At 35.8% G+C, this 14,028-nt stretch overlaps 2 protein-coding genes across 6 annotated transcripts in view; both read right to left on the reverse strand.

Moving 5' to 3' along the window:
* The window catches only part of LOC116173045 (neurocalcin homolog), a 57,637-nt gene that overhangs the window by 21,574 nt on the left and 22,035 nt on the right, over positions 1–14,028 (reverse strand). The window lies entirely within an intron of this gene.
* Positions 1–14,028, reverse strand: part of LOC116173046 (neuronal calcium sensor 2) — a 53,289-nt gene that overhangs the window by 17,412 nt on the left and 21,849 nt on the right. Inside the window, exon 1 of one of the 5 annotated variants that reach the window (XM_031490331.1) lies at positions 11,124–11,241. The exons of 3 other annotated variants lie outside the window; for them this stretch is intronic. The gene's annotated coding sequence lies outside the window, so the exon portion shown is untranslated. Of the gene's footprint in view, positions 1–7,675; positions 8,042–11,123; positions 11,242–14,028 lie in introns of those variants that run through there. One more of the 5 variants, XM_031490329.1, reaches the window with a different exon arrangement.

Here is a 14,028-nt window from a genome sequence, read left to right on the forward strand (position 1 = left end):
AGAAAATAGAGTAACATCAAACTGTTTTAGTCTTTTTCGCTGTGGATAATTGCTGGTTTCGGTTGTATAAAGGCAAAACGACATTTCGTTGCAGAATCAACAGTAATAAAGCTGTTTCAATAAGCAAGTTGGAAACTTTGTTTGCGTTGGGAACTAAAAACTAGCATTAAACCAAAAGTCTTCGCATGCACAATTTATGGTGTGCCTTATTAGAGCGAGATTTCTGACTTGAATTATTGAATTGAATCGAATAATTTTAAGGGTATTCGTTCCTTTTTGGTTTTAATTCACGACTTTACACAAAGGAAAAAAATAAGGCTGTTTACTGCTTTATACAACGCTCTCTTTGGCCGAGTAGTTTCGAGTAAAGGCAGAGGTTCCGTGACTACAATCACCTACTGCTCTCTTTCTTTTTTAACTTGAGAGGATTTCGTACAATTTTGTTTATTTTCAAATAAAATCACTTTGCAACAATCTTTTCGTCTTGAAAAATATAAACCAAAATATAATAACACGCAAATATGCTCTTCCCCATTGAGCAGTACATGAAACTGGATAGAAAAATCCGATACAACTGAATACCCAACGATCCTCAACATCGTTTTTAGATTGTGCCTTTTTGGCCCGATAGTCTACGCAGATGAAAAATAGCGACCTTTCTTACCAATTTCTCAAGGCGATCGGACGTTTCTAAACAATGTTATATCGTGCACACGAACACACAGACGGACAGACAGATGGAAAGAATTTTAGAATTGAGATCCAGAGCACCATACGTTGGTGGCTTGACGCCATTTGTTCTCGGTGAATGAGATGTTTAAATGAGTTGGAACTGAACTGAAATACAATTCGGTTTGCTTATATAGCAAACAGCATCTTTCTATAATGTTCTCAAGCCAGAATCCAAAACAATTCGTACTTTTTCGATCAGACTTCTCAGTCAAAAGTTATGGACTAGAAACCAATTTCGAAAAAAAATTCAAAGGGCTGTAACTTTTGAACTAGTAGCCCAATCTTGGAACTGTTTGAAGTTATGGATTCTACAGGCAACATTCAATAAGAAAATTTTTTTTCCGGGTCGATCTGAGGCAATTTTTTTCGGGCCTCAAAAAAAGGCAGTGTATAACCTTCCTTTTTTTACCAAAAAAATCGACTGCACCAAAATTTCTCGGGAAAACACTTTTTTTCTTATTAATTTTGGTGCGTAGAATCCAAAACAATTCGTACTTTTTCCATCGGACTTCTCAATCAAAAGTTATAGACTAGAAACCAATTTCGAAAGAAAATTCAAAGGGCTGTAACTTTTAAACTAGTAGCCCAATCTCGGAACTGTTTAAAATTATGGATTCTACAGGCCACATTCTATAAGAAAATTTTTTTTCCGGGTCGATCTGAGACAATTTTTTTTGGGGCTCAAAAAAGGCAGTGTATAACCTTCCTTTTTTACCAAAAATCGACTGCACCAAACTTTCTCGGGAAAACACTTTTTCTTATTAATTTTGGTGCGTAGAAAAGGACTCAAGAACGCTTCAGAACATTCTAGAACAAGCACGTCATACTTCTCGGAAAGATTGCGTCACACCCGCCTTCGTTATTTATCGCCGATGACTCATCTTTCATTGAGGCTCGATGTCTATCGGGATTTCTGGAAAATTCGCTACACTACCCCCTCTTAAAACTGTTGCGTCTCACAACACTGACGATGGTTGTAGCTTCATGGCGGTACTTGCACAACGACCCCCTCGTGCTTCTTTCATTCTTCAAGAAACATAATCCACCGTCTTACGAATCAAGTGCGTTGTTGCTCTGGTGTTAGATTAAAGACCAATATTTCCACCCCGGTACCCTGGAATACCACCTCTTCATTTTTTTTCTGAAATAAAGACAAAGGAATGAATGCTGTCTTATTATGGGAAATAAAATGTTAAACAACTTTCATATAGAAAAATTTTGTATACAGTCGATATTTACCGAGACATTGGTGTTTTCTTCCTTTCTACTTTTCCGTAGGTCTCATTAGAATCGTTCCAGCACCTTAACCAGGGTTTTCGTTACTCCTACGGGCCACCCCGATGTACTACTATCGTGCATCGATTGTAGTACTTCAGATTTTCTGCGTTTCGGTATCACTATCTGCACGGTTGGGGGTCGTGCCATCGTAATTTTCTACAACTCTCTTTAAATAAGCAGCTTCTAACCGTAACGAGTTCCACTGAGTTTTCTCCGCTTCTATTTTGGCTGTCATGGCCTGTTGATCGGATTTCGTTTCAGATTGACCCGTTTCGTATTTAGCTTCCATTGCCTGTTTGACTACCTTTCATCTCATCTTGACCGGCTTTCATTTCTTGCATTATTGCAGAAATTTCTCCATTTTTTCTTACGTAGATCTGGTCACCACTGGCATAAACTAACACTAAAATTGTTCACTAAACACAACCCCACACCTGACACCAGTCTAATGTAAATTTAATTACGTAGTTTTATTTACTTACAAATTAACTAACAATAAACAATAACAGTGTTAAAATGTATTAATTTATAACAGTAATTATTATACATCACTTACAAATTATAACATAACCATAACACACGCGCATCGAAGTTGGATCTGAAGTGAAACACAATTCGCTTTACTTATAAGTTATATAGCAAACAAGATTATTTTTTCTCGTCATACTTCTCGGAAAGATTGCGTCACATCCACCTTCGTTATTTTCACATTTAATAAAACCGAAGGTTGCCGTACAATTCCACCCGATTTGGGGAACTCTGTATGGCGCCCTCATATATACAGTGTGTCCCCGGATGGACCGAACAAGAGGGAAAAAATTTTTAATTTACAATGATACAATGGATACAATGATAGTCTGATTTAATCAAAAACATGCAACTTAGAAAAATTTCCGCTGTAGATTTTGCGTTTTTTGTAATTTTCTCAGCTGCTAAAAGGGATATCTAGATTTTTATTTCAGAATAGGTGGTTTTGAAGCAAGCAAATTTTTTATAAAGAATGACATTTTTGCGATAAATTAAAATTAATTTTTTCCCTCTTGTTCAGTCCATCCGGGGACACACTGTATTTACGCCAAGGTTCAAATTCAAAATCATAAACTTTTGTAATAATCTGATATAATTTTCACGAATTATTTCAGATAAAATTAAGTTAAGGCCCGAAGTAAGGCTTTTTAAGCGGTTACATGAAGGGTAGATATTATAAAAAAAATGTTATTATTTAAAAGAAGCTTTTTACTGATTTTATCGCGCAGCTTTTGAACAATCTAAATACGAGGTGTTGCTATAGAATCCTGATAATTAAGCTTGCTTCATTTAGCTAATTAGCTAAATTTCTAGCAATACATTGCAGATTTAAAGTAAACTTGTAATAACTGCTTAACAATCACCATTTACACCACCTTAGCCCCCGACATGGATCATCATAAAACTATATCTTACCCCCTCCCCCCCCCACCTTGGGTTTATCAACGTTTGCTCGTTGTGCATGCAGAAACTCGGGGCGTAATTGCGCCATTTGGGGTAGGAGTGTACTATCTTTATGATATAGATTTCGGGGGTGGATATTTTATTCATGTGGGTTTTCACCACTGTTATTGCTAAGTGCAGATTAACTGTCATTAAATCAATTGAAAAGAAAAAGAATGAATGAGTTCTTTTAATTCTAGAGTGGATCAAGGTCCAAATATTAAAATGCAGCCACATTTCTGCTTTCACCCACATTATTTCTAATGGCGAACAAAGTGCAACCTGAATAATTAAATTGTGATTTGCATATTGTGGATGATGTCATGGCTCATACACCACATGTTAAAGAAACGATTTTATTTTTTTATATTTGCCTATTTATTCAGTCACCACTCACCACCACCTTCGTTTTCCGTTCCTTACAAAAATTTATGTATGATTCCATGTTATTACCTGCCACCACCAATAATGCGTGACAAATTAGATATGTCATATGTAGAGAAGATCAAAAGTAAGGGTTCTACAAACCCCAATAATTTTGATTCTAGATCTCGCACAAAATGGGATTACTTTTCAATCACCCTTATTCTGACAAACCGATGCCTATAAGCTATGTCTCTATTTGTGTGTGATAAACGCGATTTAGCACACCAGAAGTAGTGGATGAATTGATATCCGGGCTTCGCAAAGAAACTGCATTCACTCTAGATAATATGAGAATTGCGGTCATTTATATTTGAGGCTTAATCTGCTGGAAACAGTCAATTTCGTAATGATCACCCTATCACTTTTCTGAAATTCAACACAAACTCTTTCGTCGCGAAACTCCCCCTTCGAAGTTTTAAGTACATTACATCCGTTTTATTTGCACCAATACGCTTGATGTCAATGTAGTTAGTTTAGGGTTTTTTGGGGTGGCAGGTATAAAATGGGGTTCCTTCGTAATACAACTGAAGTATCGATTGCCTCAGATTCGATTAAGTGGGCGCGGTAGTGCCGTTCTCAGTGTAGAACTTACGTAAGAAAATAATGAAACTGGGGCGGCTTTTTAAGCGGGGCGAAATTTTATTTTGGAACGTTTGCGAGATAATGAAATTTTGTCTTGTCGCTTCGTCGCCCTAAAAGAACGTTGCGTATCTAAATTGACAGAATGAGGCATTTGAATTCTAGATAGTAAAGTTTTTCTCTCGCGATCCAAAAGAAATTTCTAGCGCGCTTTAAGGCACTTATTGCTCGTCGAGTATTTTTTTAAAGTACTTGATGTCTCTCTAACAGGTGGTATCTTTATAAATGATCCAAGTGGGATCGACTATAATTTAATAAGATGTCATGGAAATTTGTCGAATCACTTTGGTCGCCTCCCTGAACGGCATACATATACCACCTAAACTACTAGGAAGTGTCCATTGGGAAATTAAGGGTCATTTCCACTTAAATGGGTAGAAGGATTACTTTATCCCTTTCACTTGACTGCTTGATTATATTCAGTCTCAGAAAAGTGCAAAAAAATCATTTGTAAACTTGGCAACTCTTTTAGTCAATAACTTCAAAATAATATGTGAAAACAATAATTAAAATACAAAGTTACCGTTTACAATATCCGAATAGAACCGAATTTCCCACTGATTTACCTTACAACGTAAAGTAGTAGGCTTTCAATGTTCTGATAGATATTCAGTGATGTTTGTTAAGGAGTAGACTGAGGGATTTACATGTATTGCTTATCCCTCTACTTTTAAATGTCAAAATCTCTTATGAAGTGCACCTAATTTTATGCAACCAAAATATCTTCTTAAAATAAAATAAAGGTCTGGCTTTCAGATTAATAAATTAATTTGAATATGGTTACTTTGGCTTCTGTATTTTTATTTTTGTTCGTGTGCGATGTATTCAACTGATGAAAAAGTTGATATTGCAAATTGAATAATGACAGCCAGATCTCTGTTTTAAGAAGTTATTTTGGATGCATAAAATTGGGCGCTCTTCAGAAGAGATATTGTCATTTAAAAGTAGACATAGGGGAAAATATATCTACATAAATCCCTATGTCTACTTCTTCTACATGTATTCAAACACGTCACACGATTTGGATGTAATCGAGCCGGCTATATTGCTCAAATCTGCCCTGATGAAAACGTCCGAAAGAAGAGCGAGGAATATAAGCGCAACCAAATTAAAGCATTCAACGAAAGAACCACCCAGCAGTGCAACGTGCAATCGTTTCAGCTCTGGTTTTTAAAGAAATCTAATTAATTTCTCTGTGTTTTAAGAGTGTAAGTAACCCCTTACCCCTTTGGACGGAAGAGGCATATTTTATTGCGAGTAGCTGCATTAATTAGTAATCGATTAAATCTAATCAGAAACCCAACTCCAACCCCTTACCCTCAAGAAGTGAATCGTGACTTTATTTTATAGTAATATTTTATAAGGATGTGTTTGTGTTTAAGGGTTGATTACAACTCATTATCCCAGATACCAGTGGAACTCGAATTTATTGTAAGTAGTTGGGGTGGCAACCAATCGTTTCAGTTCCACCTGTTTTAAGGGTGTCTAATTAATATCTCTGCGCTTCGCTGGTATTGTAACCCTTAACCTATTGGGCAGAGGAAAGGCGATTTACTGTAACTAGTTGGGTTGATTACCGCTCGTTTGAGTTTGAGTATAATTAGAGTTTCAAATCTTGTTTCTAAATTATGAATTAATTTTTTGTGCTTTAAAAGTTGATTACAACCCCCTATCTCATCGGCAAGCGAACCGCGATTTTATTGTTAAGTATTTGGGATGTTTGAGTCGCATTAGAAATTGAAACCTTTTTCTAAGCGTGTCTAATGAATTTCTTTGTGTTTAAGGATTATTTACATCCCTTGATTCCCTATACTAGAAGATTGCGATTTTATTGTAAGTAGTGAATACCAATCATTTCAAGTTCCTCAGAAATTGTAACGCAAATTTTATGAGTGTAATAAAATTAATTTCTTTCTCTTTGGATAGGGAAGGGCATCTTATTGTAAGTAGTTGGGTTGATCACCAAGTTTCAGTATAATTAGACGTTCAAGTCTTTTCTGTAAATGATTAATTAGTTTGGGGAAATTCATAATATTCAGTTTTTGGACATAGTGTTAATTCGCGTGACCGTATAAGGGTAAACGTATTAAAAATATTAACGGAAATGGCCTGGTGCATTGAGGTTGTTGTGTATACGCCGGTACGGTATACGTCACGTTGTACAGGGTGGCCCAAATTGTACACAGTCTTATGGAAACACCCTTTATTTTAAGAGATAGGAAAAAATGGACCTAGGTGTCTGGAGCCCAATTTTAAAGAGAAAATCACTGGCGCTGACTGACAGAATTCAGATATCTCTAATCGTTTGGTCGTTAGTCAATTTCCTTGATGCCTCCTAACTTTCTTATTATTAAACACGACCCTAAACTATATTTTTTCATATGGACGATCCTATATATTTTAGAGGTTTTGAAAAAAGCGTTAAATTTCCTAAATTTTGATGTATCACTTATTATATTTATATTAAATATTATTTGCAATATTGCATTTAATATATTAAACTATTTTTATTGTAGGCATCTAGGTTTCCGTGACGAACTAAAGGTGGCAGAATAATATACACCTCCAATTATGCGAATATAATGCCAGTGTAGTTTTAACAGGCCCTATAAAATCGCGTATTAATTATCCGCGCAGAGAAAAATTCAACATGTGAGAAACTTTTTTGTTATTGCTAGAATTGTATCACATACATCGAATTAATTGTCGCCGAAAGACACAAACATTGTTTTCAGAAGGAATGTTTAGGCAATGGTCCTTTGTTTCCTTTTTTTTAGCAGTTTTAATAAATAGCGCGACTTCAAGAATATGCAAATGCGCAAAGGAAAGTATTATTTTTGAAATAATTATTACTAATCGATTTGCCAACCTAAGCTGTCAATTGCTACAAGAACTCCGCATTTTATGTACGTATGGATTTAACAAGTCATGGACCAATAGACAGACTGAATAATTTAATAGAAGCCTTTCGGGATTTCGTTTCTTAATAATTTTGATACTATTTCCGAAGCGCGGCACACACCACCACTTTCTTCTGGATTAGATACCTTTTACAATTTGGAAGACGAGAAAAACGCACAGTACATAAATGTATAGTCCTCTAAATGTAAACTAATATTTTTTTACTTACTTAATATGTCCTTCCCGAGGTCCTTCCCATAAGTACGTTTCCGGTTCTTATTATGTATATCCTTAAATAAGCACTAAAAGTTGATAACCCACTTGGCGGGCAATTGTCTATTATTTGTATCCGACAATGCTTCAAAACATCTCCCAGTGCTGGACCTAATCCAATTAAAACAGTCAGTCGATTTTCTGGATTATTGCAATTAACATCAAAGTCTGCACGTCTAATGATGAATCTCCAACTTGTTCATTAGAATCTTTTGCACACAATTAATTCAATTACATTACTTTCATTCCGACAAGTTCCACATTGAAGTGCAACTAGAGCATTTAAACTTAGACACGTCGAAAGCGCATACGACCGCTTACTCATAGAGTTGTACTGAAAGTAAATAAACATTGCGCATTACGAGCGCTTTGTCTTTGAAAGTAGGCGGCTACCCTAATTAAGAACTTGAACTTCGCAAAATGATGGCTAGTGTTGCCGAACTGTACCAATCATGTAAATTTTGGATTTTGGGATAACTAAAGGAAAAAATCTTCCAAATTTTGACTAATTTCGGTGGGAAAACATCCAAATGTATTACCTCGATGTTTCGTAAGTCATTTTAACGCTTTTAGTGACCAAGAGAAGCAAATTCACCAATGTATTTTCGTATCGATACAAAATCGTTTATTCGTTTGAGATTTTTAAACGGCTTGTAGGTATAAGGGTATCGTGTGCGTGCGGTATACGATTCCTTTTGTAATATGATAGTTTTGATCCATTGTGTATAATTATACTTAGCGAATTTATACGTAAAAATCTTCTACGAGTCTTAAGATTATCCTCTATCTCCGTCTTAGACTAGGAAAATGCGGGAAAATGTATTTACATGGAGTTTTCAAATCAAAGTGTGATACTGAAATTATCAGAAAAGAGAATTTTAAACGGAAATATGGAAGGGGACATGGACGGGTAATTTACATATTCGTACATGGGAGGAAGGAGGTTTGTAATTGATTACAGAATAGTACATTAAAAAAATACTGAAAGAAACATCTGAATTTAGGATAGGAACAAGGATCACCAACCGTTGGAATTAAGTCTAAAATGGAAGACAAGAAGATCAAGAAATGAAAAGACGCAACGACGAAAGGATATACAGTTATGGATAAGAGATAAGGTAGAGCTGTATAGAAGGAGACTATAAAAGAACAAGGAGAAGAAATTGGAGGGAATACAAAGGAGGAGTGGAATAATATAAAGGAGAATATTAAAAGCCATAACGCGAAAAGAAATAACTGAAGGGACAAAGTGTGTACGGAAGAAGAGACAGATTTAAAAAAATGGTGGAGAAAACAAGATGGGGGAAATAGAGGAAGAGGTAAGAGAACGGAAAGAAAAGTACAAAAGGAAATGTAAATAAAAAAGATAGAAAAACAGAAAGAAACTCAAGAATGATTTTAGAAGAAGAAAGTACCTATTCGATGCAATGGTGAGAGGGGTGCTCATGTATATCTCATGTATATCTCCGTTCCGTGGAGATATGGAGGTGGAAGGAATGGGAGGAACTGCAAGAAGTACAAAGAAGATGTTACAAATGGGTATTAGGAATTAACGGAAGGATCCCAAATTGTATGTTAAAGGAACAAACAAAACAGGAAAAGATAAGGATAGCGTCGAGGCGCAGGGCGGTAAGATTCGAGGAAAGGGGCGATAGAAAGAGCGAATTGGTTAGGGAATTAACAACGAAGGAATGTGGAAAGAACAAAGAGGAAAATATTACCAAAGAAATGAATACGGACGTGCTGAGGTCGAAAGGAGAAAAAGGGATCTATCCGATGCATAAATACAATAGAGGGTGAAGATACAGAGTGGACGCGGTAGTAGTAATTATAAAGAGCTATTAAGGGAGTAGCTACCAAAATATTTGTGCGGGAAGGAAGGAAAAATATTAAAATATCAATAGCCAGATTCAGATGCGGTAATGAAGAGAGAGGGAAAGAGAAATGGAGACAACAAAAAGAGAGAAAATGTAGAATATGCGAAGAGGAAGAAGACACATGCTATGGGACTGCACGGAGTTGAAGATGACAGGGAGAAGTAGGAATGAAGGGATGTATGAGGGGGGAGGAGGTGAAAAGTGGATGGTGAGCGTCCAATAAAGATTGATTGATTGAAAAAAAAATTAAAAAGATTCTAAAAGAGTTTTATAAGGTTTTAAGAAAATTCTAAAACTTCCGCAGATTTAAAAAACCTCAAAAGGTCTCAAGGAGCGTTTGGAAATGATACTAAAGAGTTGAGAAAGGCTTTATAAAAACTCGTAAGTACTTTAAATCACAAATTTGAAAAAAAGGTCTTAAAAGATTCCACAAAAATTTGGAAGATTCAAAAAATAGAAGAAGGTTTTAAGAAAACTCAGGATTCCGCAGATTCTATAGAAATTCGAAAAGAAGGTTCTCTAGGCTAACCAAATTTAGAGGTTTCTAATATTCAAAAACTATTATAAACAAGCGTAAGGGGGCTTTAAGAAATTTCTAAGAATTCGCCCAGGTTAAAACATTTCGAAAAGTGTTTAGGTTTCAAGAAAATGGTTCTAAGATGGTTTAAGAATACAGATTCTAAAAAAATTCGAAAAGAAGGTACCAAAAAGGATGCTACAAAAAATGGAGATGATTCTAAAGGATATAAAGAATGCTTTAGGAAAATGCTAAGGATTGTGTAGATTTTAAAAAAACTTAAAAAACATTTTAAAGGAGCTTAACGCTAGGAGCTAAGATTTCGCAATTCTAAAAAAATTCAAAAAGCAAGTTGACGATTCTAAAAAATTTAGAGGGGACCCTAAAAGTTTTGAAGAAGGTTTCATGAAAATTCTATGGATTTGCAACGTTGCGTAACGTATTCGTTGTTACGAAGTCATTTATACAAATGGATATCCAACTTTAGAATTGTGACAATTAAGAATCCTCACTTAATTTTTCCCAAAGTATACAAAAAAAACACTGAGAGAAATTGGCATTACTGTGTCAATGTATTCATTTTCCTTTTTTATTAACATCTTTTCTTCCGTAAACTCTAATTTTTCCATAATATTAAACAACAAAGACCTACATAGAAAATTGGTTACAGATAAGAAGGTTTTCTACCACGGTTACACGTACCAAAAATCTAGGTTTTCTAAATATCCTGTAGGTTTTAAATGCCATGTCACTTTCATGTGTAGATTTCAATATGGCGGAATTTGCTGATTCACGAACTGGACCGAGATATTTATGAGTTATAGCAACCCTTAAAGTTTGATCGAAATCGGTTCATAATTAAGACAGTTAGAGTGTTTCTTGGAAGTGATATGCACCTATAATACTGATACTCTTACAATAGGTAGATAAAAATCTATACCTAATAAAAAAATTAAAATTATAGAAGATTTATGCCTTGTGGGGCAAATGAATATTCCCGCTCCACTTACCTGCTAGCAGAACTAGGTGCGTTCACTGTTACAAAGGGGCAGTATGTCTATTTTTTAATCACTTCACAGTACCTTATAAAATATAACTTCAAAAGGTGTTGGGGTAGTTTTAAAAGTCCACATTAAACCGCTGTGCAGCCTCAATCTGATGATACACGATCGGTCCCAGCACATTCTATTATTGTTTAATCATAATTTAATGTTGTTTACCAAATCAAAATTCATGTTATAATTGCTATGACGAAGTTATGACAACATTTACTAATCGCGTAAATATTGTTGTAAGGGAAGGAAAAATAAATAAGTGAAACCTTGTTTGAATAGGTACCGTCTGATCTGAATGTGTTTCTTATTTAATCACAAAGTGGGCGTTTAGCGCAGTTCTTTCTTTGAAAAATGAAGGCAGGGAGGATTTTCTATACGGGAACAGCTATAGAAAACGACATATGGCATTCGCGTTTACGCATATACTTTTCAATTCTTTGTATCATCCGGTTCCATTATACGCTAAAGCGGCTTAATATATTGCACCATTTGGCAATACAAGGTATACAATTATTTAAATGTATTCGACGTTCCCCATGGCGTTTAAAAAAGCGCCAGGGGGATAAATCATGCACGAAATCCTATTTTAGCGGGATCCGGCATAATCTCTCGCTAGATGCTGTAATACGCGGCATAACTCACTTCCGCTCAATTTTGGCAGCAGATTGTAACTATGTAAAATACTAACGGATGTAATATCTCATTTTGGTTTCGCGAAAAAAATGTAGAGCCTTTTGTTGTACGTTTTTTAATTTGGAAGCGCGTGGTCGTCAGGAACGGTGTTTTACTAATTTTCTCTTTGTTTGGCCATTAGAATGTATGAAAATTTCATTTTTGGACCGACGATGAGATAATGGCGCACAATGCAAGAACAAATATGTACCTATTTTACATTTTTTCGCAATTCAACCGTTGTAAAATGTCCATTATTAAAACCTTGCGGTTATATGCTACATGCTTCCTCAATTACTTAATAGTGAAATGCTTGGTGATTATTGTTGGGGAATTATGCTTATACAGGACGGCTGAAGCGTACTACGAAATGAAAATAGCTTTTGTTGTAACATAAAGGCACCGTTTTGGCAGATACAGGCCAAAGCGTACAAGGATTGACTACACCGAGACTGGACGAAGTGTCGATGAGAAGGGGTTGTGTATATGCATTAAAACCGATATTCTGTCCGTTTTACAAGAAAAGTTGTCCCCTACGCCCAAAAAATGGATCTTTGGATTGGCGCCACGCATAATTAACTCGATAATTATCTATCCATTAGCAGGGGTTGATATTTTGAAAGATATGCTACCCGTTTTACGACAGAAGTTGCCCATTATGCCCAAAGGTGTCTTTGCCTTGGCGTTCCGCCTCAAAAGAAGCTTTTATCATTAGCAGAGGTTGAATATGTTTTCAAATTGATACCCTACCCGTCTTACGATGTCCCCTATGCCCAAAAAACCGACCTTTGCCTAGGCGGCACGTGCGCGGGGCGTAACCCTCTCTCAAATATATATGAGCTCCATCTTAACCCTTCAGGATGTCACCTCCAACGACGCATTCAGCCCGAATCGCCAATCGGAGTGTTTGGATGTCCAGGAGAACTCAGCGCTAACTCGGGGTGGGATAGCTCAATAATGAGCTCTGGACAACAATTAGCCCCATTTGACTAGTTACTTTCCTTGCCGTTCATTACAACGGAATGAATTCAAAATTCTTCCATTTAGTCATGTTAACCTGTATATTAAAACAAAAATTCGGCGGTTTGTACGGTCTCTGTGCCAAAGATCTAGACGAACGGACGGAATTCATTCAAAGAAAAGCACGTCCAATATGGATAACTATGATTACTAAAAGTCGACTAGGCGCCTCATTTAATGATTATAGGTACCTAAATTACACACTACCGTATTAGCAGTAATAACCTAATGCGTACATGAATTGAGCCCGAAACGAACAAATCCATTACTGTAATGGATGCAGATAAAATGACATCACGCCTACATAATAATGCAAAAATTTCATTTTTTACTCTCCATTAAAAGCGCATTTGCTGCCAGTACAACTGAAACGTAGTATTTAATAACTATGCCTTCAATGCGTTTAATTTACGTAATCAATTGCAATGATTTCGAAACGTAGAGATTAATTCATTTCTAATTTGACATATTTTCCATAACGATCGACTACTCATGTGGAATTTAATCACGATTGTCATTGTATTCGTGATATATCGTGTCCATTTAGTCCGGGGGCTGAAACCAAAAAACTCTCGACAGAGAAAAATTTTGCGTGCCCATTTCACTTTGCAAATTGATGAAATATGGAAGCGATTTTAAATGACAGTGGCGTAAATGAAGGCGTCTGATTATTCATAATTAACTAACGCCATAAGGGGACAACGCACATTAATATCACTTTGAATATTTCACTTACGTAAACACCCCACACATCAGCGGTTACACTCAAAACGGATTGCACTATTATCGACGGTTTTTAGACCCCGAATTTGATGCTACAATCCTTTTTCAAATCCCTCTGCGACTTATCATGTAGCCAAAATCCAATTCGAAAATAATCCAAACTGTAGGGAACCCCAACCCAAATAGATAAAATGAATAAATAAATCAATCAATCACCCTACACACAAAGTGAGAAAAAAAGGAAATGCGTAAAAATGACAGTTTCAAATTTCAGTGTGTAAAGTGTAGCTGATCTCCCACTTTTGATTAATGAAAAACTATACGATAGACGCACTCACATAGATCCAACGCAGTTTTTGTTAAAAATATCTAAATCGAAGCCTAAACAAAATAAACTTCAAACAAAATTAAACTGCTTGTTTCAATCTTCGAAACCGCTTTGAAC

The sequence above is a fragment of the Photinus pyralis genome, unplaced genomic scaffold, assembly GCF_008802855.1.
Source record: "Photinus pyralis isolate 1611_PpyrPB1 unplaced genomic scaffold, Ppyr1.3 Ppyr1.4_LG6, whole genome shotgun sequence".
Taxonomy (NCBI): Eukaryota; Metazoa; Arthropoda; class Insecta; order Coleoptera; family Lampyridae; genus Photinus; species Photinus pyralis.